The 27092-nt window shown below is 45.7% G+C and overlaps 1 protein-coding gene across 4 annotated transcripts in view; it reads right to left on the bottom strand.

The window, feature by feature from the left end:
• SH2B3 (SH2B adaptor protein 3) overlaps window positions 1–26458 on the bottom strand; it is a 148633-nt gene extending 122175 nt beyond the window's left edge. For 3 of the 4 annotated variants that reach the window (XM_040416108.1, XM_040416110.1, XM_040416107.1), the window contains exon 1: window positions 26025–26458. The gene's annotated coding sequence lies outside the window, so the exon portion shown is untranslated. Of the gene's footprint in view, window positions 1–7267; window positions 7334–26024 lie in introns of all 4 variants that reach the window. The other variant, XM_040416109.1, reaches the window with a different exon arrangement.
• Between the last annotated feature and the right edge of the window lie 634 nt (window positions 26459–27092).

The raw sequence follows: 27092 nt of genomic DNA on the forward strand, positions 1-27092 counted from the left end.
AAGTAATCTGTAAGTAAAGTGACTCCTTTCACTGCTCAGGTGATAAATATTAATATTTTATCCACTTTAAAAAGCATTTTCAGCCCAAGTGCATGTACACCTAGATGCAAGCAGCAATACGTAGAAAAGAAGAAACAAGTCTTTTTCACAATTCATTCTTAAATCAGAACCTTCACACGTATCGTCCTTAGCTAGTCCGTTTTACTTATTTTTTCTTTTTGAGTAAAGGAAGTAACAACCTTCAGGGGATGTTTGGGGAAGTTGTAACTATCATTTGCACCACTAGGGGCACGTCCCAACACTAAATTTAAAAATTTGTATTCTCCCCGAGACAATTCACACACATAAAAGAGGTTCTCCAAGCAATTTTTTATTACTTTTTAAAGGGAATCAGCAACCTCCCTAATGCCTTATTCACACGTCAGCGTTTTGGCCAGTGATTTCTATCAGTGATTGTGAGTAGGGATGAGCGAACCCGAACTGTATAGTTCGGGTTCGTACCGAATTTTGGGGTGTCCGTGACACGGACCCGAACATTTTCGTAAAAGTCCGGGTTCGGGTTCGGTGCTTTTTGAAAGGCTGCAAAGCAGCCAATCAACAAGCGTCTTACTACTTGCCCCAAGAGGCCATCACAGCCTTGCCTACTATTGGCATGGCTGTGATTGGCCAGTGCAGCATGTGACCCAGCCTCTATATAAGCTTGGGTCACGTAGCGCTGCACGTCACTCTGCTGATTCAAGCATAGGGAGAGGTTGCAGCTGCGACGTTAGGGCGAGATTAGGCAGATTAACTCCTCCAAAAGACTTCATTCTGTGATCGATCTGCAGCTGTGGATCATTGAAGTGCTAATATCGACTTGCTCACTTTTTTGAGGCTGCCCAGAGCGTTTTTAGATCACTTTTTTCTGGGGTGATCAGCGGCCATTTTGTGACTTGTGGTGCGCCAGCACAAGCTATCACCAAGTGTATTTAACCATCAATAGTGTGGTTATTTTGTGCTATATCCTACATCAGCGGCAGGCTGAGCCTGTGTCACCGAAGTGCATTTAACCATCAATAGTGTGGTTATTTTTTGGCCATATACTACATCAGGGGCAAGTTGAGCCTGTCACCCAGCACCTAAAAAATAGACCTGACATTTCTATTCAACCAAATCTGTACTGTTTTAGCTGGTCAAGTTATTTGTAGTGACCGTAAAAGCACATTTTTTGTTCTGGGTTGAAAAACTATTCCCAAATTTGCCATTCTCAAAATAACTAGTTTCTGCTATATGAGGCCAACTTGAAATCTATCCCAAAAAGGATATCTTACATTGAAGGTGCTGATAGTGTCATTCAGAAAAACCTAAGACACACGCTACCGTGCAGATAGAAGTCTGATTCTGTGATTAAACCTATACCTGTCACACAGCGCAAAAAAAAACAGGCCTCACATTTTTATTCAACCAAATCCTTACTGTTTTAGCTGGTCAAGTTATTTGTAGTGACCGTAAAAGCAGACTTTTTGTTCTGGGTTGAAAAACTATTCCCAAATTTGCCATTCTCAAAATTGTGGTGAACGGGAACAATGAGGAAAACATCTAATAAGGGACGTGGACATGGTCGTAGTGGTGTTAGTGGACCCTCTGGTGCTGGGAGAGGACGTGGCCGTTCTGCCACAGCCACACGTCCTAGTGAACCAACTACCTCAGGTCCCAGTAGCCAGCAGAATTTACAGCGATATTTGGTGGGGCCCAATGCCGTTCTAAGGATGGTAAGGCCTGAGCAGGTACAGGCATTAGTCAATTGGGTGGCCGACAGTGGATCCAGCACGTTCACATTATCTCCCACCCAGTCTTCTGCAGAAAGCGCACAGATGGCGCATGAAAACCAAGCCCATCAGTCTGTCACATCACCCCCATGCATATCAGGGAAACTGTCTGAGCCTCAAGTTATGCAGCAGTCTCTTATGCTGTTTGAAGACTCTGCTGCCAGGGTTTCCCAAGGGCATCCACCTAGCCCTTCCCCAGGGGTGGAAGAGATAGAATGCACTAACGCACAACCACTTATGTTTCCTGATGATGAGGACATGGGAATACCACCTCAGCACGTCTCTGATGATGACGAAACACAGGTGCCAACTGCTGCGTCTTTCTGCAGTGTGCAGACTGAACAGGAGGTCAGGGATCAAGACTGGGTGGAAGACGATGCAGGGGACCATGAGGTCCTAGACCCCACATGGAATGAAGGTCGTGCCACTGACTTTCAGAGTTCGGAGGAAGAGGCAGTGGTGAGACCGAGCCAACAGTGTAGCAAAAGAGGGAGCAGTGGGCAAAATCAGAACACCCGCCGCCAAGAGACTCCGCCTGCTACTGACCGCCGCCATCTGGGACCGAGCACCCCAAAGGCAGCTTCAAGGAGTTCCCTGGCATGGCACTTCTTCAAACAATGTGCTGACGACAAGACCCGAGTGGTTTGCACGCTGTGCCATCAGAGCCTGAAGCGAGGCATTAACGTTCTGAACCTTAGCACAACCTGCATGACCAGGCACCTGCATGCAAAGCATGAACTGCAGTGGAGTAAACACCTTAAAAACAAGGAAGTCACTCAGGCTCCCCCTGCTACCTCTTCTGCTGCTGCCACCGCCTCGGCCTCTTCTGCTGCTGCCGCCGCCTCGGCCTCTTCTGCTGCTGCTGCCGCCGCCGCCTCGGCCTCTTCCTCCGCCTCTGGAGGAACGTTGGCACCTGCCACCCAGCAAACATGGGATGTACCACCAACACCACCACCTGCGTCACCAAGCATCTCAACCATGTCACACGGCAGCGTTCAGCTCTCCATCTCACAAACATTTGAGAGAAAGCGTAAATTCCCACCTAGCCACCCTCGATCCCTGGCCCTGAATGCCAGCATTTCTAAACTACTGGCCTATGAAATGCTGTCATTTAGGCTGGTGGACACACACAGCTTCAAACAGCTCATGTCACTTGCTGTCCCACAGTATGTTGTTCCCAGCCGCCACTACTTCTCCAAGAGAGCCGTGCCTTCCCTGCACAAACAAGTGTCCGATAAAATCAAGTGTGCACTGCGCAACGCTATCTGTGGCAAGGTCCACCTAACCACAGATACGTGGACCAGTAAGCACGGCCAGGGACGCTATATCTCCCTAACTGCACACTGGGTAAATGTAGTGGCGGCTGGGCCCCAGGCGGAGAGCTGTTTGGCGCACGTCCTTCCGCCGCCAAGGATCGCAGGGCAACATTCTTTGCCTCCTGTCTCCTCCTCCTCCTACTCAGCTTCCTCCTCCTCTTCTTCCACCTGCTCATCCAGTCAGCCACACACCTTCACCACCAACTTCAGCACAGCCCGGGGTAAACGTCAGCAGGCCATTCTGAAACTCATATGTTTGGGGGACAGGCCCCACACCGCACAGGAGTTGTGGCGGGGTATAGAACAACAGACCGACGAGTGGTTGCTGCCGGTGTGCCTCAAGCCCGGCCTGGTGGTGTGCGACAATGGGCGAAATCTCGTTGCAGCTCTGGGACTAGCCGGTTTGATGCACATCCCTTGCCTGGCGCATGTGCTGAATTTGGTGGTGCAGAAGTTCATTCGCAACTACCCCGACATGTCAGAGCTGCTGCATAAAGTGCGGGCCGTCTGTTCGCGCTTCCGGCGTTCACACCCTGCCGCTGCTCGCCTGTCTGCGCTACAACGTAACTTCGGCCTTCCCGCTCACCGCCTCATATGCGACGTACCCACCAGGTGGAACTCCACCTTGCATATGCTGGACAGACTGTGCGAGCAGCAGCAGGCCATAGTGGAGTTTCAGCTGCAGCACGCACGGGTCAGTCGCACTGCGGATCAGACACACTTCACCACCAATGACTGGGCCTCCATGCAAGACCTGTGTGCCCTGTTGCGTTGTTTCGAGTACTCCACCAACATGGCCAGTGGCGATGACGCCGTTATCCGCGTTACAATACCACTTCTATGTCTCCTTGAGAAAACACTTAGGGCGGTGATGGAAGAGGAGGTGGCCCAGGAGGAAGAGGAGGAAGAGGGGTCATTTTTAGCACTTTCAGGCCAGTCTCTTCGAAGTGACTCAGAGGGAGGTTTTTTGCAACACCAGAGGCCAGGTACAAATGTGGCCAGACAGGGCCCACTACTGGAGGACGAGGAGGACGAGGATGAGGAGGAGGTGGAGGAGGATGAGGATGAAGCATGTTCACAGCGGGGTGGCACCCAAAGCAGCTCGGGCCCATCACTGGTGCGTGGCTGGGGGGAAACACAGGACGATGACGATACGCCTCCCACAGAGGACAGCTTGTCCTTACCTCTGGGCAGCCTGGCACACATGAGCGACTACATGCTGCAGTGCCTGCGCAACGACAGCAGAGTTGCCCACATTTTAACGTGTGCGGACTACTGGGTTGCCACCCTGCTGGATCCCCGGTACAAAGACAATGTGCCCACCTTACTTCCTACACTGGAGCGTGATAGGAAGATGCGTGAGTACAAGCGCACGTTGGTAGACGCGCTACTGAGAGCATTCCCAAATGTCACAGGGGAACCAGTGGAAGCCCAAGGCGAAGGCAGAGGAGGAGCAAGAGGTCGCCAACGCAGCTGTGTCACGGCCAGCTCCTCTGAGGGCAGGGTTAGCATAGCAGAGATGTGGAAAAGTTTTGTCACCACGCCACAGCTAACTGCACCACCACCTGATACGGAACGTGTTAGCAGGAGGCAACATTTCACTAACATGGTGGAACAGTACCTGTGCACACCCCTCCACGTACTGACTGATGGTTCGGCCCCATTCAACTTCTGGGTCTCCAAATTGTCCACGTGGCCAGAGCTAGCCTTTTATGCCTTGGAGGTGCTGGCCTGCCCAGCGGCCAGCGTTTTGTCTGAACGTGTATTCCGCATGGCAGGGGGCGTCATTACAGACAAACGCAGCCGACTGTCTACAGCCAATGTGGACAAGCTGACGTTCATAAAAATGAACCAGGCATGGATCCCACAGGACCTGTCTATCCCTTGTGCAGATTAGATATTAACTACCTCCCCTTAACAATATATTATTCTACTCCAGGGCACTTCCTCATTCAATACTATTTTTAATTTCATTTTACCATTATATTGCGGGGCAACCCAAAGTTGAATGAACCTCTCCTCTGTCTGGGTGCCGGGGCCTAAATGTGTGACAGTGGCCTGTTCCAGTGGTGGGTGACGTGAAGCCTGATTCTCTGCTATGACATGAAGACTGATTCTGCGCTGACATAAGGCCAGATTCTCTGTTACGGGACCTCTCTCCTCTGCCTGGGTCTAAATGTGTGACAGTGGCCTGTTCCAGTGGTGGGTGACGTGAAGCCTGATTCTCTGCTATGACATGAAGACTGATTCTGTGCTGACATAAGGCCAGATTCTCTGTTACGGGACCTCTCTCCTCTGTCTGGGTGCCTGGGCCTAAATGTGTGACAGTGGCCTGTTCCAGTGGTGGGTGACGTGAAGCCTGATTCTCTGCTATGACATGAAGACTGATTCTGCGCTGACATAAGGCCAGATTCTCTGTTACGGGACCTCTCTCCTCTGCCTGGGTGCCTGGGCCTAAATGTGTGACAGTGGCCTGTTCCAGTGGTGGGTGACGTGAAGCCTGATTCTCTGCTATGACATGAAGACTGATTCTGCGCTGACATAAGGCCAGATTCTCTGTTACGGGACCTCTCTCCTCTGCCTGGGTGCCTGGGTCTAAATGTGTGACAGTGGCCTGTTCCAGTGGTGGGTGACGTGAAGCCTGATTCTCTGCTATGACATGAAGACAGATTCTGTGCTGACATAAGGCCAGATTCTCTGTTACGGGACCTCTCTCCTCTGTCTGGGTGCCGGGGCCTAAATATGTGACAGTGGCCTGTTCCAGTGGTGGGTGACATGAAGCCAGATTCTCTGCTATGGCATGAAGAGACTGATTCTCTGCTGACATGAAACCAGATTCTTTGCTATGGCATGAAGAGACTGATTCTCTGCTGACGTGAAGCCAGATTCTCTGCTATGGGACCTCTGTCCAATTGATATTGGGTCATTTTTATTTTTTTAATTTTAATTTTAATTCATTTCCCTATCCACATTTGTTTGCAGGGGATTTACCTACATGTTGCTGCCTTTTGCAGCCCTCTAGCTCTTTCCTGGGCTGTTTTACAGCCTTTTTAGTGCCCAAAAGTTCGGGTCCCCATTGACTTCAATGGGGTTCGGGTTCGGGACGAAGTTCGGTTCGGGTTCGGATCCCGAACCCGAACATTTCCGGGAAGTTCGGCCGAACTTCTCGAACCCGAACATCCAGGTGTTCGCTCAACTCTAATTGTGAGTCAATACCAGGATTGGAGCCTCCACAGAGATGAGGTATAGGCCTCATGCACACGACCGTTGTGTGCTTTGCGGTCTGCAAATTGCAAATCCGCAAAACACGGATGGCGTCCGTGTGCGTTCCGCAATTTGCAGAACGGCGTGGACAGCGATTAATATAACTGACTATTTTTGTCCGCAAAACAGACAAGAATAGGACAGATTATATTTTTTTTTGCGGACCACGGAACGGAGCAACGGATGGGGTAAGCACACGGAGTGCTGTCCGCATCTTTTGCGGTCCCATTGAAGTGAATAGGTCCTCACCAGAGCTGTAAAAACTGCGGCTCGAATGCAGACCAAAACAACGGTCGTGTGCATGAGGCAATAAGGGAAAGATCTGCACCTGTTCTGTGTTTAGAGCCGAACCTGGTTTTGGCTCAAAATCACTGACCAAATACTGACTGTTTGAATGAGGCGTCATCTTTGCTTTTCTTGCACCCAAGCTCCACTCCTTTTTGTGGTCAGCCCCTCCTTCGCTGCTTTGATTGACAAGGTCAGGCAGTGGCAAAGCAGCGAGGGAGGGGCCGACCACAGGAAGGAGTGGAGATTGAGTGCAACAGGACGCCCTCACTGCACCAAAGGCCTAATTTGCATTAAAAAAAATGAAATCATCATCAAAAATCATGATCAAAAGAAAACTGGCATTTTAATTAGTTGAACCACAACTATATGTCTATGCAAACAGTTGGATAGGGAGGTCGCTGGTGACAGATTCCCTTTAAATACAAGACTTGTTCCCAATTTGGTGCATTACTTGGTCACTAAATTTTCACACAACTCTGCATAAATTAATAGTACAAACTACAAACGACCATAAGAAACTTTGTAATATACATCAGATAAATTTCTAGCTCTCCTGTAATCAGCTAGACATTTCTGCCCACCCACACTTACTAAATGCTTTTCTCTTTGAAATTTCTCTTGAAACTGTCAGCATTGAGAGAATTGCAAACTAGAAATCTAGCATACAAAGGAGAAAACTTAAAAAAAAAAAGCCAGATACAAAATTACATACTTGCCAGAAATCGTGTTATTCTTCATGCACACACAGTGTACTATAGGTAAGGGTACTTTCACTCTTGCAGCAGAGGATTCCGGCAGGCAGTTCCGTCGCCAGAACTGCCTGCCGGATCCGTCAAAACGTATGCAAACTGATGGCATTTGTCAGACGAATCAGGATCCTGATCCGTCTGACAAATGCATTGAAATGCCGGATCCGTCTCTCCGGTGTCATCTGTAAAAACGGATCCTGGCGAAACTAGACAGCACGACAACGGTCGTGTGCATGTAGCCTAAAGGAGGAGAAAGCCACACTACCACAGCACAAAAAGGGCAAAGAGATTTTCATTGAAAGAAACAACTCTAGGATAAAACTCCTACAACAGCGTGTAACTAGTGTTGAGTAACTAGTTTCAAGTTTGGCGTACAAGGTTCGGGTTATTTAAGAATTCCGCTAACACGGACCATAAGATATGGTTCGTGGTAGCAGAATCCATAACAGAATTCTTAGATAACCCGAACCTTGTACGGCGAACTGGAAACACAAGTTCGCTCATCCCTACTTGTAACACATACGACAGCCATCGCAATTAGGTATTATTAAGAAACAGATTTTTAATCTTTTACTCTGACATCAAAGGAGAATAAAATGCAGCAAAATATGATACAGTTTTACAAGACCTACAGCAAATCCATGAATTAGGCGTCGCTGGAACTGCCTGCCGGATCAGGTAATCTGCATGCAAACGGACAGCGGATGCGGATCAGTCTCACAAATGCATTGCAAGAACGGATCCGTCTCTCCGTTTGTCATACAGACAAACTGATCCGTTTAAAAAAAAAATTCACATTTTTACCGGTCTGCGCATGCCGGCACTAATACTTTTCAATGTAAATTAATGCCATATCCAGCATTCCGGCAACTGATCCGAAATTTTAGACGGAGATAATACTGCAGCATGCTGTGGTATTTCCTCCGCCCAAAACGCCGTTCAGTGACTGAACTGAAGACATCCTGAACGGATTTCTCTACATTCAGAATGCATGGGGATAAAACTGATCAGTTTTTTTCCGGTATTGAGCCCCTGTGACGGAACTCAGTGCTGGAAAACAAAAACGCTAGTGTGAAAGTACCTATACACAAGAATGGCAGAATGAGTTTTATTACAAATCATATCCATTTATCATCTATTCTAGATGCTGCATTTGTTTCCACCTAATGTGAGCTTGGCTACACATCTCCTGAATTCACTTAGACCTTCACATCGTTCTCCACACCCAATGACCAATAAATAATGTAATTTGGTTTATTTTGCAGTTCTAAATACGGTGCCAACATCCTCTAATGACTCACATCAGTCCCTGGCCGTCAGTGTATGTGTATTTCACATACAGTACACTACATTCAAGATTAGGAAATCCCATTGACCTACGAGTAGGGGAGAAACATGGAGTACACAGAAAAATTCACACTAATGTGGGGAGACCAGGCAAGCGTCACAAGGCAATGTCCCTAGTAGTAACAGGTTCACTAGTCTGATTTATAGCAAAAGATGCTAGTCGTTGACATTGCTAATTTACAAACCTATGAATTTGAAGGGGTTATGAAAAAAGCGGCCCCTGCTTTGGAGAACCCCGTCCAACCATGTGCCACATGGTCACCTATTCATTTGAATGTGAGCCATATAATACTACATGTGCACTGCAGATGTTGCTGGGACTGGTATTTACAGCAGCTAATTCTGCGGCCACCAGGACGGTTGCTTTAGGGTCCATACAAACTCCATTACTTTTCTTCTGCCAGACTACAGCTCGTCATACAAAAAAAAAGTATGCAGATATAAGGTTGCTGATCTCATGTGCATAGGGGCTTCCTGACTGCTTCCAAATGCAGATGTACCACCTCCCCCACTAAATGGGCACACAAAGCCAAGCCAAGTGTGCATGTTTAGCCCTCATGCACACAGTCGTGTTTTGACGGCCGCAAATCACAGATCCGCAAAACATGGGCCACAGAATGGACTTGGTGGTGCTGAGATGAATGGGTCCACATCCAATCCGGGAAAAAGCATGAAACAGATGCGGACCAAAACTATGGCCGTGTGCACAAGGCCTTATTGTAAGTAATATCTCAAGTGCATTGCTGACTTAAATGCTTATTTCATAGGAATAACCTCTTTATCCACCTATCTACAAGATAGGCAGTCATTGTATGATTGTTAGGGACCCCACAACCACTAGAATGGGGATCCCTATGCTTCGTTCCAGAGGAACTACAATAGTGATGTCATACATGCATGCTACTGCTCCATTCAATGTCTATGGGACTGATGGAGGCGGCTGAGCACTGGACTGGAGTGACATTGAGAATGCTTGACTTTTGTATTATGGGTATGGCCAGTTTTGACCATATATTGTGGATAGGCAATAAATGTTTTTTTTTTGTTGGATAACCCTTTGAACGTGTCATAACGAGGATAATTAATGGGTAATCTGACAAAACACATTTACAGCCTAACCATAAGACATGCCATAGAGGTCTGATGAGTATGTACACCTTCTGAAAAGCTGAGACACTATGCACATGTCTGGATGATAGGATTATATTCCAGGCTGTGCTATCTGTACTCTACCAGAATACCTCTGCTCCATTCCTGAGCAAATTCCAGAACTATTTTATCTTTAACTTCAATAGCTGGGGGTGTAATGTAAAGAATTGCGTCCTCCAGCTAAACATAAACCAGATACAGAAAATGTCATAATGTTATGATTAGTGACGCCCCCCCCCCCCCCCCCCCCCCCCCCCGCTCATTTCAGAATGCTAGCATTCCAGAGGCCGGCAGGAAGCTCGACAGGACAATCGCTCGTCTCCGCAGAATATTACCTCCGCCTTACATTATAACCTCTTCATGGAACTTTCTCATTGTGTAGCATGGCTGTTCTAAAATCAACTGGGCAGAATAATGTAGCGCCTGATATCGACAACCTATCCTCCATGATCAGCTGGTCCTCCCTGGCGTAAGAACTATCACTTTGAATGGAGTTGGAAGCACAGCTCTGTTCAAAGTGTAGTGGCCATGCAGGGTTACATTCATTTGAATGGGAACCGAGCTGCAGTAACCCTGCATGGCCACTAGACCCTGAACTAAGCTGTGCTCCCGGCTACATTCAAAGAGATAGAACCAGTAATGGCTGCTGCAGGGAACAGCTGATCAGTGGAGGTGCTGGGTGCCAGACCATCACCAATCAGGTACTGATTACCTATCCCGAGGAGTCCGGCAAAGACCTTTAAAAGGGGATGTCCCATTAAGACAACTATAAGACAACTACAGGATAGGGAATAAGTGTCCGATTGGCTGGGCAAGGTTACTAACCAGAATTTTTCTTTTTTTCTGGACAACTCATCTCAAATTCTCGGGCAGCCAAACAATTTTACGGCCCATTTGGAAAACCATAAAGAATGATAAAGATTCTAAGTAATACATGTCTATAGCTCATTATACTGATAACACCTCATTACCAGCATTTACTGTGAGCTGTAAAATGATGAGAAATACTACCAAAATAATCTTGTCAAGTGCACCAGCCTAAAGTCTTTCACCTACTGTATTTTTATGGGCTGTCCAGAAATGTATTGCCACCAGGGTCCCCGCTGATCATGACAACATTGGCCTGTGCTCCCCCATTTAAATGGAGTGGCGGTCACACATTCATACGTCCCCGCCATTTAGCTTTATAGGCCTGCCGGAGATCGCGGAGCACTAACGGATTAACATCTGCTGCTCCATTTAAGCGGTGAGCACAAGCCCCCGTTCTGATGGTCGGCGGAGGCCGTAGCAGTCGGGCCACCACCGAGCAGACACTTATCCCCTATACTGAATATACATGGTCTTAATGGGACAGTGGGCAGATCTCTGGCCACACAACTGCATGTAGCAATTCAGCAGCATTTTACAGTAATAAACAAGGCACACATTTGTGCCATTCTTCTGGGGTTCAGTGTCTATAAAGCACAGTGTGAAGAAAGAGGAGAATTATTGTACTGGGAATAAAAGAAAGATTGACATTGATGATGAAGAAGAGAAGACTCCTGCTTCCAGAGATCTGCATACAGCGCTGTGTAGCAATTTCCACTCTGGATGCATGTCACTCACAAAGGGTAGACTGTTCCCACTTGATATGGATGTGTAGAGAAGAACATGACGTTCGCTACACGGCCGAGGTCAATGTAAACACCTCGCTGTTTGCACACTCATATCTGAGATACAAAATCAATCACTGTGGTTTTTGTGAAAGTGAAACTGTCAATTTAGGTACAAGGCACAAAACAGATTGGTGACAAATGCCTGCACCAGGGTAAATGACGCTTCCCTCACTCTCGGGTTTGGGAGGCGTCTGATTTTCAGATGATGTCATTTTGCTTACAGATGCAATAAAACCACCCTCAACCCACCTGTCTTTTCTAAATGAATGTCACCAGTTTGTGCGTCCTTGAGTGGCATCTAGACAAATGCTTGGACAGAATTGTATAATTTGTGCATTGTCCCTTTGAAATGAATTTATGTCCCTGCAACACAATTTTAATTAGGCCCCGATCTGCCACAAATGCCGGCCTGGAAGTTACACCCAGTCTATCAAACAACATGAGCCCCTGTGATAAATTTGGATCATCATGCGACTGCCAGGAGAAAGTTCACGCCATCTAAATATTAGACAGCATTAGGCCAATTTCACAAGAGCAGATCCAGTCCATGAAATATGCTCCGGAGCCTGTAGGTCTTTCTCTGCAACTACTGCTCCCTCTACACTTTGATTGACAGGGGTAGGTGTGATCAGGTTTACACTGCCTGGTCCTGTCAATAAAGTGGAGAGGATGTGGCAGTTGCAGAAACAGCAGAGCCTCTAGGTGTAGCTGCGACGCCCCCGTTGCTCCTAGAGGCCAATTTGCATATATTGAAGCATCATTTTTCTCAGTAATGCGGGCACATATGAACATGGGACCAACACAGATGCCTTCAGCTGCCAAGCGCACATGTAACAGGTCAGACAGTTTCATAGGTACAAATCTGCTGACAGATGCCCTTTAAGTGATAGGCCCAAGACTAGAGGTCTCAGCGTTTAGTAGCCAAAGAACCCCCGAGTCTTTGTTCATGTAATGTTCTGCAATTGAAAACATATAGTGAAGGTACTGCGAGTAACCCCTAGAGCAGGGGGTTCACAAGCTGCAATGCAGCCCGTAATGCCATTCTGTGTGGCCCCTAACCATCTGGCCACAGACATGATAATCTGTTTCTGCTCATCTCGATTTCCTATGTCAAAGAGGAGTGGCCCAAAACAAGGGGGCACGAACGAGCAAGTATTAACGGTGTTCTGTGTGGACATCTCTGGGATCCTGACCCCATGTGGCACTCAAGAATGGAGTAAATGAGTTAGAGAGGTAACCATGCATATGTGCAGTTCTTCATTGTAGTTTCTGGACAGTGAAAAACATTCGGCTCTTACCACAACTCACATCAGGTAAAGTGCAGATAGCCACATGCGTGCATGGTCGCTTCCTTTCTAGAGTTTCGAACATGGCAGAAGGTTGAAGTCTGGAAAGTGGAACTAGAACCTTTATACGTCTAGTGCATATGCTCATATGGTATAATTAAGGATCCCCTTGAAATTGGTTCAGTCTGGCAATGTGGAAAATTTGCAGTCAGTTTTTGTTTTTGTCGTATTTTGCACCAAATTTATTAAACATTGCACACTGATAGATTTGACACATCTTTAAACTTGAAAGGGCTCTCTGATCAAAAATGGAAATTAAACAGAGCCAGGGGGGGGGGGGGTGTAAAACAATAAAATGAGTCACCCACCTTATAAAAGGTCCCTCCACTCAGAGCTCACCTGCCATTCTTGCAAAAGCAACCACTGAGGTCAATAACTGACTGCAGCAGTAGTCACATGTGCAGGAACGGCACGTAATCACTCGCGCTATATAGGTGGGACCTTTGTAGTTAGTGGCTTTTTTTTATTTTTTTATTTCTCTAGTTTCCCCCTTGCTTACTTTTCAGTTATTGTAGTAGGACTGCACCTTTTTTTTTTTGCAACAGTCGTATACCTAATTAACAGCTAATCGTGCCCACTTTCCAAAGTTGTCAATGTGAGACTGGCAGAATCACAAAAAAGTAGCACATTTTTGAACTAAAATGAAGTGTGTTAAAATCTGCAAATTCTTTTCCCACGGGAATTCTGCCACAAATTCCTCCATGGCATGTACCTTGCGTTACACCCACTGCAGGTTGATTACCTAGGCCAGGATCAGCAAACTTCAGCACTCCAACTGCTGGGAAACTACAACTTCCAGCATGCCCACTTACTCTGTAGTTCTTGTAACTCCTATAGAAGTGAAAGGAGGATTCTGGGAGTTGTAGTTTCAGAACAGCTAGAGAGTGTCGGAGGTTGCTGATCCCGTACCTAGGCCGACACCATGCACCATCAGATGTTTCAGCAGCCCAGCTACAGCAATGGTGCTAGGATGAATCCTTAGAGGTCAGGTTTACATTTCTCTTTCCGATGGCCGGAGTGGCTGCATCAGAGCTCATTTATTCTTTTCAATAATAATCATCGTTTTATTAGGAGAATGAGCCTACTCATCTTTATAACAAGGGCGACTTAACATTTCATGACCAAAGATTTATGCTCTGATGAAAGAGTCGGGTCTGTTGGCGGAGAAGTTCTGCAGGTAACAGGATGTATTGCTGTACAGGAGCAGTTGCACAATGATTTCTTCTCTTTCTAGCAAAGCATTCACATTCCAAACATTGTATGAAGCCCAGCGGTGCTCCCTGGTAGCCAGGAAATGCACTGTTAACCCATTCATCTCTAAATACTAAACCTTAGCAAAATAAGATGGTTTAATACAAGCATAATGCAACAGCAAAACACTAGCATCACATTTACTATATATGTGTCTGTGCATACTTCGCATTGGCCTCTAATTATACACACATAGAAGACCGAGGCCTATGCCAATATGAAATGAAGTCCAAAATGTCTATTATCATTGGGATCATTACTTACACCACAGACAGGGAAACATGTACACAGCACTAACACCAGACAAATCCTAGGAGACCTAGCGAAAGTTGAATAAGTCCATTTGCAATTTGAATCAATGTCAGTGGCTCACCGGCATCACCGTGATATGGTGCTCACTCCCAGGGCAACACCCCAAGCCCAATAGAATGAACAAATGTGGTTACAATTTAAAATTGAAGGGCACTCAATTTACCAGGAGATCAAATGGAGATTGGTACTTTCGTTCAATTAAAACCTTATTTATTGGTATATGCTAAAAAACAAACAATATAAAACCACTATAATAACGATGAAATGTGATAGATGCTATGGATAGAAAAATGCCATTAGTAGTAAACGCAATGTGTTGTTACAAAAACATGGAGTCTCAATGTTGCCAATATTCTATTCCAAGGGGAATCCCTATGTGGGACCCCACATAGGGATTCCCCTTGGAATAGAATATTGGCAACATTGAGACTCCATGTTTTTGTAACAACACATTGGGCCAGATTTATCATTCCTCTGACAGCTCACTCCACTTTCACATATGGCTAAAGTCAGTTTTAGCCAAGTCAGATTTATGATCGGCCCTTTAAGACTGTAATAAATGTGGTTTGACGGTAGCAGTTTATCCGTCAGTAAGCAGCTTTACAAAAGTCGCACATCTTTACGAAAAAGTCGCACGTTTTTATGAAAAAGTCGCATGTTCTATTAAAAAGTCTCATAAGATAAGCATGGTCCTCACTGGAGTGAAATTGGGACTTTTTTGCGACTTTTTTGCGACTTTTTTAAATAGTCCCAATAGTAAATCTGTCTAGAGATTCATTTACATAAGAAAACACGCCCACTTTCAGAAAACTGGCGAGCATAGTGCAGAGCAGAAAAAAGTCGCAAATTTGTGCGCAGTTTTAGCGTTTGGGACTTTTTTGGGACTTTTTCACTCCATTATTCTGACTTGAGCTAATGATAAATCTGGCCCATTGCGTTTACTACTAATGGCATTGTACTATTGGCATTTTTCTATCCATAGCATCTATCACATTTTATCGCTATTAGGGTCCATTCACACGTCCGTGTGTGTTTTGCGGATCCAAAAACAGACATCGGCGATGTGCGGTCCGCATTTTGCGGACCGCACATCGCCAGCACTTAATAGAAAATGCCTATTCTTGTCCGCAATTGCGGACAAGAATAGGACATGTTCTATTTTTTTCGGGAACGGAATTGCGGACCCGGAAGTGCGGATCTGTAATTCCGGATCTGGGCAGCACATCGTGCTGCCCCATAGAAATGAATGGGTCCGCAATTCCGTTCCGCAAAATGCGGAACGAAATTGCGGACGTGTGAATGGACCCTTATAGTGGTTTCATATTGTTTGTTTTTTAGCATATACCAATAAATAAGGTTTTAATTGAATGAAAGTACCAATCTCCATTTGATCTTCTGGTAAATTGCGTGCCCTCCAATTTTAAATTTTAACTTAATAAGTAAATTGCCAAGTAGATTTCAGTGGTTATTTGTAAGGGTTGAACACTTCTTAATTGAAAGGTTGAAAATTTTCTGCTCATATTTCAGAAAGGCCATCATCCACTGATGTACAACAGCATCACGTTTCTGAAATTTAAGGAGAAAGTAGACAACTAATTTACCAGGCCTCCCTCTGATTGTCTCTGTACCTCAGTGCATTTCTTGAAAATACGGCAAAAATACTAGGGGGCATTCACACAACTGTAACTGCGAATGTGCAAAACACGAATATCGGCAGCATCATGGTGCGGACCAATTGACTTCAATGGGCCTATGGTCCACATGTTGCAGCGAAGTATGGCAGGTTTCGTCTTTTGCAGCGTGGACGCACAAATGCAGAAGCAAAACAATTACAGACGTCATGTGTGAATGCAATCTTATAGTCAATAATGGAGACACGCGCCAGTCTTAACCTGTCCCCCGCTGCCGTCAGATGCAGCACACTTAAGAGGTGGCGCTTCTGTGCACTTGCATGCATTAAAACAGAAATCTACACCAGCAGCAGAGCCTCTGCACTTGAGCCGCTACTCAAAGCAATGAGGCAGGCGAGATGTCTGGCCTCTGTGGCCACAAAGGCAAAATGAGATGATCTGTCTAAGGCCAAGTTCACACTTGAGTTATTTGGTCAGTTATTTCCATCAGTTATTGTGGGTCAAAACCAGGTGCCGGCCAAAGACACAGAACGGGTGCAGATCTTTCCATTATACCTTATCTGTGCGTCGGCTTCACTGCTGGTTTGGGCTCACAATAAGGCCTCATGCACATGAACGTTGTTTGGGTCTGCATCCGATCCGCATTTTTTGCAGCTCGGATGCAAACCCATTCACTTCAATGGGGCCGCAGACGCCAGAAAATATAACATGTCCTATTCTTGTCCGTATAACGGACAAAGATGGGAATGGTCTAGTGAGGGACAGACGTTCTGTTCCGCAAAATGCGGAACGCACACGGCCGGTATCTGTGTTTTGCGAAAACTCGATTTGCGGACCGCAAAACATGGTACGGCCATGTGCAAGAGGCCTAACTGACCAAATCACTGAAGTGTGAACTCGGACTAAGGCCTCATGCACACGGCCGTTGGGCAGCCGTGGCCGTATTGCGGCCCGCTAACGGCGGGTCGGCAATCCACGGCCGCCAGCCGCGTGCACCCCGCATCACGGATGCGGACCCATTCACTTGAATGGGTCCACAATTCCAGAGATGCGGAACGGAGTCACGAAACAGAACATCGGAAGCACTACGGAGTGCTTCCGTGGTGTTGTTCCACACTGCAAATAAATATGACATGTCATATTTTTTTGCGGTGCGGACAGACCACAGACCCATTCAATTTGAATGGGTCCGGCCCGCTGCACAGATGTTGCCCGTGCATTGGGGACCGCAATGCACGGAAAGGCCGCACAACGGCCGTGTGCATGCGGCCTAACTCCTTTAAAGATGCTACATTCCTGCGCCTTGTGTGCATAGCTCTGCATCCAAAGCAAAACCTTTTTGCTATTTTTAGCGGTGTATAAATGAAACGTTTTCGGGCCCAAAACAAAGTTAAATAAGATGAAATAAAATAACATGTTACCAAACAGATAAGACTTGAGGTTTGGTGCACCCTTGCTAGGGAGTAATTGGGGGAAATCCCTCAGAACAGCTCGATGGTGCGTCTCTATGTAACTGGCTTCCTTACAAAGATACCATCAAACATAAAAGAACCATTTTTATATGTTCGCATCCTGTTAACAATTCACTCGTCATTTGCTGGTTTTTCACAGAAAGCAGCTTCTGACACCACATATGTTCACTTTCCTACAGCTGAACGTGATCTGTATTATGTGGAGATTTATCAAAACTGGTGTAAAGGAAAACTGGCTTACTTGCCCATAGCAACCAATCAGATTCCACCTTTTATTTTTCAAAAGAAAAATAGAAGGTTTCGTTTGATGGGCAAGTACGTCAGTTTTCGCTTGCACCAGTTTTGATAACTCTCCCCCTATGAGTAACTAGGCAAATACACTAAACTATTACCAAAATGGATCCCAAATATTTTAGTCCAAATCACAACGGAACACTCAACATATCAATATCTCCACCAATAAATACGAGTAAAATACGTTCCTTAATTATCTAAAAATATTTATTGTGTCATGATTAAAATATGTCAATAAATACAAAATAGTAGGAAATACAATAGATTAATGCCACTTAAAAATGCCTCATGATTCTATATTCAGAAATGACTAATCAGAGCCTAAAATCCACACCACCTTAAGGCTACTTTCACACTAGCGTTGTTTTAATCCGGCGTTCAATTCCGACACCGGAACTGCCCGCCGGATCCGGAAAAACGTGTGAAAACGGATTACATTTGAATCCTGATCATGGACTTTAACTTTTTTTTCACATTTTTCGGGTTTAACATGCAAAAGCCGGATCCGGTTTGACTGAACACACAGCGCCAAATCCGGCGTTAATGCAAGTCAATGGGAAAAAGACCGGATCCTGCGTTCAGTCAAAGTGTTCATGATTTTTGGCCGGAGGTAAAAATACAGCATGCTACGTTTTTCTGAAAAGCCTGATCAGTCAAAAAGACTGAACTGAAGACATCCTGATGCATCCTGAAGGACGGACTCTCCATTCAGAATGCATTAGGATAAAACTGATCAGTTATTTTCCGGATTTGAGCCCCTAGGACGGAACTCAGCACCGGAAAAGAAAAACGCTAGTGTGAAAGTACCCTAACACAATGGAAATAATAACAGCAGCAGGCTAACGGGAGGTAATCATATAAACCTTCACATGCCTAAGCCTAACTGCCTGTAACTGGGTAACCCCTTTTCCAACAGCGTCAGAGATGAAAGCGTAGGGATAAGGCTACTGAGATGTATTAAAAAACATACCTAAGTGCTGGTGGCAATATTCCTCAACACGCGTTTTGCGTCCTAAGCTTTGTCAGGAGGAGTGGTCCAACCGGGGATTCACCTATCATTTAAATGGAGCCTGTGCCAATCAGTTCACTACCAGGACATGTGACTAATTACTGAGAATCGCCATATGACGACGCATGATGAAATCTCCCCTCGCCTGGAATGAAACTCTTCCGCCCTTCCCTCCGAGCCCCGCAAACATATTTTACTTGTATTTATTAGAGGAAATACACTAAACTACTGACCCAGAGATACTGCCTATGGGCTCATGCACACAGCCGTATTTTTTGTCAGCGTGCTGTTTTATTTTTTTGTACATCGCACACGGACCCATTCATACATGCGTTTTTTTTGCTGATCCATGCTGCAGATCTGCATGTCTCAGCACAGATCCTAATAGCCCTTTCTATTGATTGGAATAAGAAAAATACAGAATGCACACAGAAGCTATTTGTATTTTGCGGATCCGTTTTTTGCATACCGAAACATGGACTTGGCCAGGTGCATAAGGCCTACTCCAGAGCTGCACTCACAATGAAGCTTATTGCTCATGGAAACAAGCTTGGCATTTTTCTAGCAGATCTTAAGGTCCTAAAATCAAGATCCATGCAAAAAAAAAAAATAATAATAAAAGGGTATGTCCACATGGACTTGCCGCCACAAATTTGCATGCAGCAAATTCGCACAAATTTACAGTACCATCAGTGTGGATGACATTTTAAGATATCTCTTTCAAAAACCGCAGCATATTTTATATTCTGCACTAGAAAATCACAGTATAAATTCACCTGGGGTGCAGATTTTAAAGAGTCACTGTGTTTTCACAAAAAAAAATATTCATGTCACAGAGACATATCAAAAGTTTTGTCGGTGGAGGTCTGAGCGCTGAGACACCCCCACTGCTTGCTAGAACAAGCAGAGACAAGTGCTCGCATATTGCGGAGTCTCCTCGGGGCAGGAGAGGAAGCGAATCAGACTCAATAGAAAGGCTATGGGCATGTCTTGCTTCCGTCTCCTGCAGTGAGGAGAGAGCACAATATGTGAGCGCTTCTCTCTCCTCATTCTAGTAATTGGTGGGGGTCTCAGCGCTCAGACCCCCCACTGATAATTCTCTACGACTCTGAAAACTCAGTGACATGCTGCAGAGTTCCACTTCGTCTTTTATCCCTTGCAATGCATAGGGTGAAATTTGCAGCAGGAATGTCGCCCCATCGGGCCATACCCTAGTTACATTAGATACTGTAGGTAGATTAAGGCTAGGGCTACACAACGACATTTGTCGCAACAAGGTCGTGCTACATTTTTTGTGATGATAGTCCATGGTGTCGCACTGCAACACAACACAAGTTGGATTTTTGCGCGACTGTCGCGTTGCATGATGTCGCAGTGTGTTCCGTTCCACAAAATACGGAATGCACACAGACGTCATCCGTATTTTTTGCAGATCCGTTTTTTGCGGACTGCAAAATACATACGGTCGTGTGCATGAGGCCTAAGGGACATACGGATGCGGACAGCATACGGGTGACGCCTAGGTGGTGTCTTTTTTTTTTCTGGAACTGTAGAAGTGAATGTGTCCATGTGCGATCCGCAAACAGTTGTGTAAATGAGGCCTTAATCTGGACAAACTAAGTGCACCAAAAAAATAGAATACAAAAAAAAAGGTACAATAAACTCATTGAATATGCAGAAAAGGGGGAACTGGCCAACCATTCCACACACAAAAGAGCCCTTATAACTGCAGTATACACATGCATGCAATGCAATATTTGCCAGATACTACAATACAAAACAGAACACATTTATGGTCAATGGTTTCCAGTTTCCTATTATAGCAGATGTGACTTAACAGGAATGTAAATGCCCAAAACTCCTGCAAGACACAGCGGCGCTTCCGCAGTCACAACGAAACATAAACTCAGTAACCCTAACATTCAACATACTCCATACAGAAGATAAATCCGCCTTCATTTGTCAGGAAATGTTACCATAAGCTTCCTGATTCCGACATATGCAAGTGCGTTTATCACAAATAACATAATTTCCCACTATCCAGAAATAGTCAGAGAGGGGACAAAATTTATAAGAGCGCATACAAGACTTGAATACATGCACATTTCTGCAGGGTCTATGAGACGTTTGCTGTACATACATACAGTTGTGTTCAAAATAATAGCAGTCAGACATCACTAACCTGATCAATCACTGTTTTTAGTAGAAATGATATTTCTACATGGCAAATAATTTACTAGCAGGTGTAGTAGAGTAATAAAAACTAAACAGACCCAACAGTCATGACATGCATGCTGATGATTCTCTGTAATTCAATCACTTATTGAAAGTCGCATGTTCAAAATAACAGCAGTGTGGAGTTCAATGAGTGAGGTCATCCATTCTTTGAAAAACAGGTGACAATTATTGCCCTTATTTAAGAAAGGAAGGCAGCAAATGTTATACGTGCTGGTTACAGTGCATTTCTCTCTGAAATTCTGAGGAAAATGGGTGGTTCTAGACATTGTTCAGAAGAACAGCGTACCTTAATTAAAAAGTTGATTGGAGAGGGGAAAACATATAAAGTGGTGCAGAAAATGATAGGCTGCTCAGCTAAAATGATCGCAAATGCTTTAAAATGGCAACCAAAACCTGAAAGACGTGGAAGAAAGCGAAAAACTACCATTCAAATGGATAGAAGAATAGCCAAAATGGCAAGGACTCAGCCAACTATCAGCTCCAGGAAGATCCCACTGTGCTGAAGAGGTTACAATTTACCAAAGAGCACATTGACCGGCCTAAAGAGACATTTTGTGGACTGATGAAAGTAAGATTGTTCTTTTTGGGTCTAGTGGCCGGAGACAGATTGTCAGACGACCCCAAAACACTGAATTGAAGCCACAGTACACTGTGAAGACAGTGAACCATGGTGGCACAAGCATCATGATATGGGGATGTTTCCCATACTATGGTGTTGGGCCTATTTATCGCATACCAGGGGTCATGGATCAGTTTGAATACATCAGAATACTTGAAGAGGTCATGCTGCCTTATGCTGAAGAGGAAATGCCCTTGAAATGGGTGTTCCAACAAGACAACGACCCCAAACACACCAGTAAACGTGCAACATCTTGGTTCCAGACCAACAAGATTGACGTTATGGAGTGGTCAGCCCAATCCCCGGATCTTAATCCAATAGAAAACTTGTGGGGTGACATCAAAAATGCAGTTTCTGAGGCAGAACCAAGAAATAGAGAAGAACTGTGGAATGTAGTCCAATCATCCTGGGCTGGAATACATGTTCACAGAGGCCAGAAGTTGGTTGACTCCATGCAACACAGACGTACAGCAGTTCTCAGAACAGCAGTTATACAACTAAATATTAGTGAAGTGATTCAAAGGAAAGCAAAATCTTCAAACATTTTCCGGTTTATATAGTGAATGTTTGAGTTTGTAAAGAAGAATACAAACACTGCTATTTTTTTGAACAGTCTAATATTCACTTTTCTTTAATTTTTTTAGAGGAACAACACAAATCTGATATTTTTCTTCATGTTTTGATTTGGAATAGAATGTGTAGTGTTCCCAATGCATTTGTGTGTATAGAAATAAAAGCTATTAGAAGGATTTTGAGCTTTATTCACTTTTTTTTAACACACTGCTATTATTTTGAACAACTGCATATACACACACATTTTCCAACTGACTTACATTATATATTATTATTTTTTTCGGAAATGGTCAGTAAAGTCTTCACCTCAGGGCTGTCATAGGGAATGGGATATTACAGACTATGCACCAACGACAACTCTGAGGCGATTGTGAGGTAAGAGTCACATAATGGGTAATGGATGAAAGACTATAATCCCTAAACCATACTACATGCATGTGGGAAAGGATGAAGCTGAGAATGTCACACAATATAAGAAAGGCTGGCATTGGGGCTGAGAGGAGGGGGGGGGTAAACTGGCCATATGCTGCAGGGGCCTGAGGCTTAGACTGGGAATCTGCCCAGTATGGGACAGTCTGGGCCACCTGACATAATTAAACAGGAACTACATTAGTCCAGTTTCAAGCCTAGCAAAGCTCAGGACCTGACATCACATTCCTGAGAAAGTACAGGAACTGCACTGATCAATGCATTTCCGAGGTTAGGAGGTGCAGCACCTGTGGCGACATCATCACAGGTCCTGCACCCTCTGAGAGTATGGAGGGGAACTGCAGAAAAAGCATCTTCCTCCAACTTCAACCTGATTACTGGTGCCCTGTCGCTCTGAGGCAGGTGAGAAAGGTAAGTGAGGACATAGTTTGTGTTAGTGGGGGGGAATGGGTGGTCAGCACCTAGGGACAATGCTGCTGCCAGTGAGGGGGAAGGGGCAGAGGGCAGTTTACTGTGTCATTGGTGGAGGAGTGGTCAGTACCCAAGAACAAGGCAACTGCCAGTGCGGGAGGGGTGGTCAGCAGCCAGGGACTAAACTATTGCCAGTGGGAGAGGGGTTGTCAGGGGTCAGTTTTACTGCTAGTGCTGGAGGGTTTGTCAGTACCCTGGGATCATAACGTTACAAGTGGGGGAGGGGTGGCCAGGGGACAATACTGCTACCAGACCAGTGGGGGAGGGGTGGTCAGTACCCTGGGACAATGCTGTCGCCAGTGGGGGAGGGATGGTCAGGGAACAATGATGTGCTGTACAGTGGTATCAGATGCTGCTGGGAGATATTTTGTGTTACACTGTAGTATTAATTTGGCACTGTTGGGCATATATTATTTGCTACCTGGTGGTATTTATTTGGCGATGTTGGGGAGGTATTTCATCTCACAGTGGTATCAGATGTTGCGAGAATGGATAGAGAAGCAGGGCCTATGCTCGACCTGCCACTCAATCAAGAAGGGGGATCAGTGGGGGCTCCAGGGTTCAGACCCCCACGGATCACTTAGTTATCCCAGATCCTGTGGATAGAGGATAACTAGAAAAGTGGCCTTTAACAGGCGAGCATTACTATTTTAGTTTGACACCTATTTTGGGCCACATTTTTAATTTTTATTATATTTAATTTTTTTTTAACCCAAAGAAAACCTTTAAGGATAGGGAATGTGAAAAGGTGAAACAGCTATGACATGACAGGTGATAAGTGTCTGATTGGTGGGGGTCTGACTGCTGGGACCCCCATGATCAAGGGAACGTGGTCTTAAGACCCTTGTGTACATAGATTGGTGGTAATGTAATTGAATGTCTCAGGACCCCATTTTCATGATCAGTGGGTCTTCCAACAGTCAGACCCCAGCAATCTGACATTTATCACCTATCCTGTAGATAGGCAATAGGTCATTATGGTAGGACAACCCTTTTTATTATAATGTAGATTATGTACAATATGAGGAGGTTAAGATTTGGTAAATTTCATGCCAGACATTTATGCTTAAAGGGATAAAAGGGTTTGTCTCACTTGAGTAAATGGCATTTATCATGCAGTTAATACAAGGAACTTACTAATGTATTGTGATACTCCATATTGCCTCCTTTCCATCACATTATACACAGCACATATCCGTGGTTATTACCACCGTGGTAATCCAGCAGTGGTGGCCGTGCTTACACACTATAGGGATAGGGGAAGGCTGGAAGTGCGCATAGGCCCACACCTTTACCTATAGTGTGCAAGCACGGCCACCAATGCTGGACTGCAGAGTGGTCAAACCACGGATACGTGCTGTGTATAATGTGATGGAAAGGAAGCAATATGGATAATAACATACATTAGTAAGTGCCCTGTATTAACTTTCTCTACATGATAAATGCCAATTGCTGAAGTGAGACAACCCCTTTAAGTGTGCTACACCTAATAGGGTTAGACATAAATGTCTTGGTGTGTGCATTGCATGTTTCCTATGTGTGATTGGTGTGTGCTATATATGTTCTATGTATCAGTGGTGTATGTGAAGCATGTGCCATATGCATCAGTGGCATGTGAGCCACGTATAAGTTTCTTGTGTGCCACATCTGCCCGATGAGTGATTGGTGTGCGCTGCATGTGTCTTGTTTCTGACTGACTTAAGTGTAGGATATCCATAAATGTGTAAATTCTGCCACATGTATGTTTGTGCATTATGCTGTGTGTCCGCCATCATACTTCATCTTTAATATTTCTGTTATCACTGTAAGTGCTCATTAACACGACCATCGGATGTTTTTCAGTCTGCAAATTGTGGATCCGCAAAACATGGATACCGGGTGTGTGCATTTCACATTATGCGGAACAGAACAGCCGGCCTCTAATAGAACAGTCCTATCCTTGTCTGTAATGTGGACAATAATAGGACGCGTCCTATCATTTTGCAGAACGGCCATGTGGACATACAGACACAGAATGCACACAGAGTCTTTTTTTTGCGGCCCCATTAAAGTGAACGGTACAGACATGGAAAAAAAATAAAGTTAATGTGCAGAAGCCCTAAAGTGGCCCCCCAGAATCAGTTACACTGGTGGGCCCTAAGTACCCCAGTCCGACACATCTCCCCTCCTAAGCCCCTTATCCTAATCAGAGCCCACTGGAGGAGGAGGACAGGAAACGGTCACCACATTGTGCTGCACTGTGGTATATGGTTCTGCCAGGACGGTATTGCTATCGCCACCTACTTCTGTTGCCCCGCCTTTTGTCAGTTTGGACCCGCCCACAACATGGGGCCACTTTTAGTTTTTTCCAGGGCCACACTCCTAGAAATGTAGATGGAAGCCCTGGAGACCAGCGCCGCAGCTTTCTCCAGACAATATTCCAGCATTTGGGGCGAGTGTGAGCCACAGCCATGAAGGAGGTCGGGCCTGTCATGTGGCCTCTGACAGCTCTGTTGTGGTGCCTGCACTGGCACAGCATGCAGCAGAAATACCTCACGAGTAAACAGCTCGGACACTGGCCCCTGGAGGTGTGCAGTACGGCATGGAAGGCTTTATGGCGCCTTCCTCGGCAGCAGCGCCGCACGGTATGTGTGCGCACTTCAGCATGGCCGCCCTCAGCGTGAACCGCAGGAGACTAGGAGTCCGTCCGTGTCCTGGACGCTGAGGGTTGTAGTTATATACACACACACACACAAGGTGACAGGCCGCAGTTGTGTCACACACCACCCCGTGCGCTCCGAAAGGGTTAAGTCGCCCGCGTTACCTGCAGAATGCTCTTCTCTTTCGATTCCCCATGTTGTCTCAAGCCATAATTCCCACAGAGCAGCGAAGCAGCCGCAGCAGTCCCTGCCGCTAGACGCCGAGCATGTCCGCCGCAGACGGTACCGGGCAGGCGAGTATGTCAGAAGGAGGGAGATCCCGGGGGGTTCAGGGAGTCGTCGCTGCTGGCTGCACGAGCCGCGCTTCCCATGCTGAGAGTGATGCGTTATGTAAAAGCCGCTGCCGCAGGAGCTGGCATCTCCTCCTCAGTCAGTCCTGCAGTGTCCTCTGCGTGCGAGGAAGCAGCGGGTCACAAGTCAGGGCTGTCACCCACACGGCGGGCAGCGCTGCTCCTCCCAGTGACAGGGGGTGAACCCGGGGCTACATGTGCTGAGGGGATCCCTGCAGCCGCGGCTGACATGACCAGCAGGGGGCGGAGCGCGGACCAGCCCCTTACAGGACGAGGATGTCACAGGGGCAAGGAGGAGATGGCTTTTCTCTTGGTGACCGAGGCACGCCGTATTCCTGGAGAGTTCTATGCGTTCCCATAGAGCCGCTCCTTTTAGGGTATGTTCACGCGGAGTTTATTCCCCCAAAACGCTTGTTTTACACTTGGTGCGGATTCCACATCCAAACACAGGATCAAAAACCGCATCCAAAAAATCCACAAGGAATCCTGAAGTGGAGTCCGCATCAGGTTTTTTTTTTTTTCAGCACCCAAAAACTATATGTGAACATGAGATTACGGATGCCATAATAAACAACTAAATAAAAAAACAAATACCAAAAGTCGGAAATAATAATAATATTAATGATCTATCCGCAGGATAGGTTATCAATATCAGATCGGCATCTGTCACTTGACTGTGCAGGATACAAGAACGTGGTGTGCTGCGTTTTTGTATTCTTTTTTCTAATGTATACATCAAACTGGGGCATAAAACGTGATCTCAAGATCTAGTCTGCCCACCTTGACCATCTAGTGGGCAACCATCCCGCTAGGAAGTACTGCGACAAAATGGCAGGGGGCTTCTTATGTACACTTTAAAGATTTTTTTTTGCTGTGCAGATT

Source organism: Bufo bufo, chromosome 2, assembly GCF_905171765.1.
Source record: "Bufo bufo chromosome 2, aBufBuf1.1, whole genome shotgun sequence".
NCBI lineage: Eukaryota > Metazoa > Chordata > Amphibia > Anura > Bufonidae > Bufo > Bufo bufo.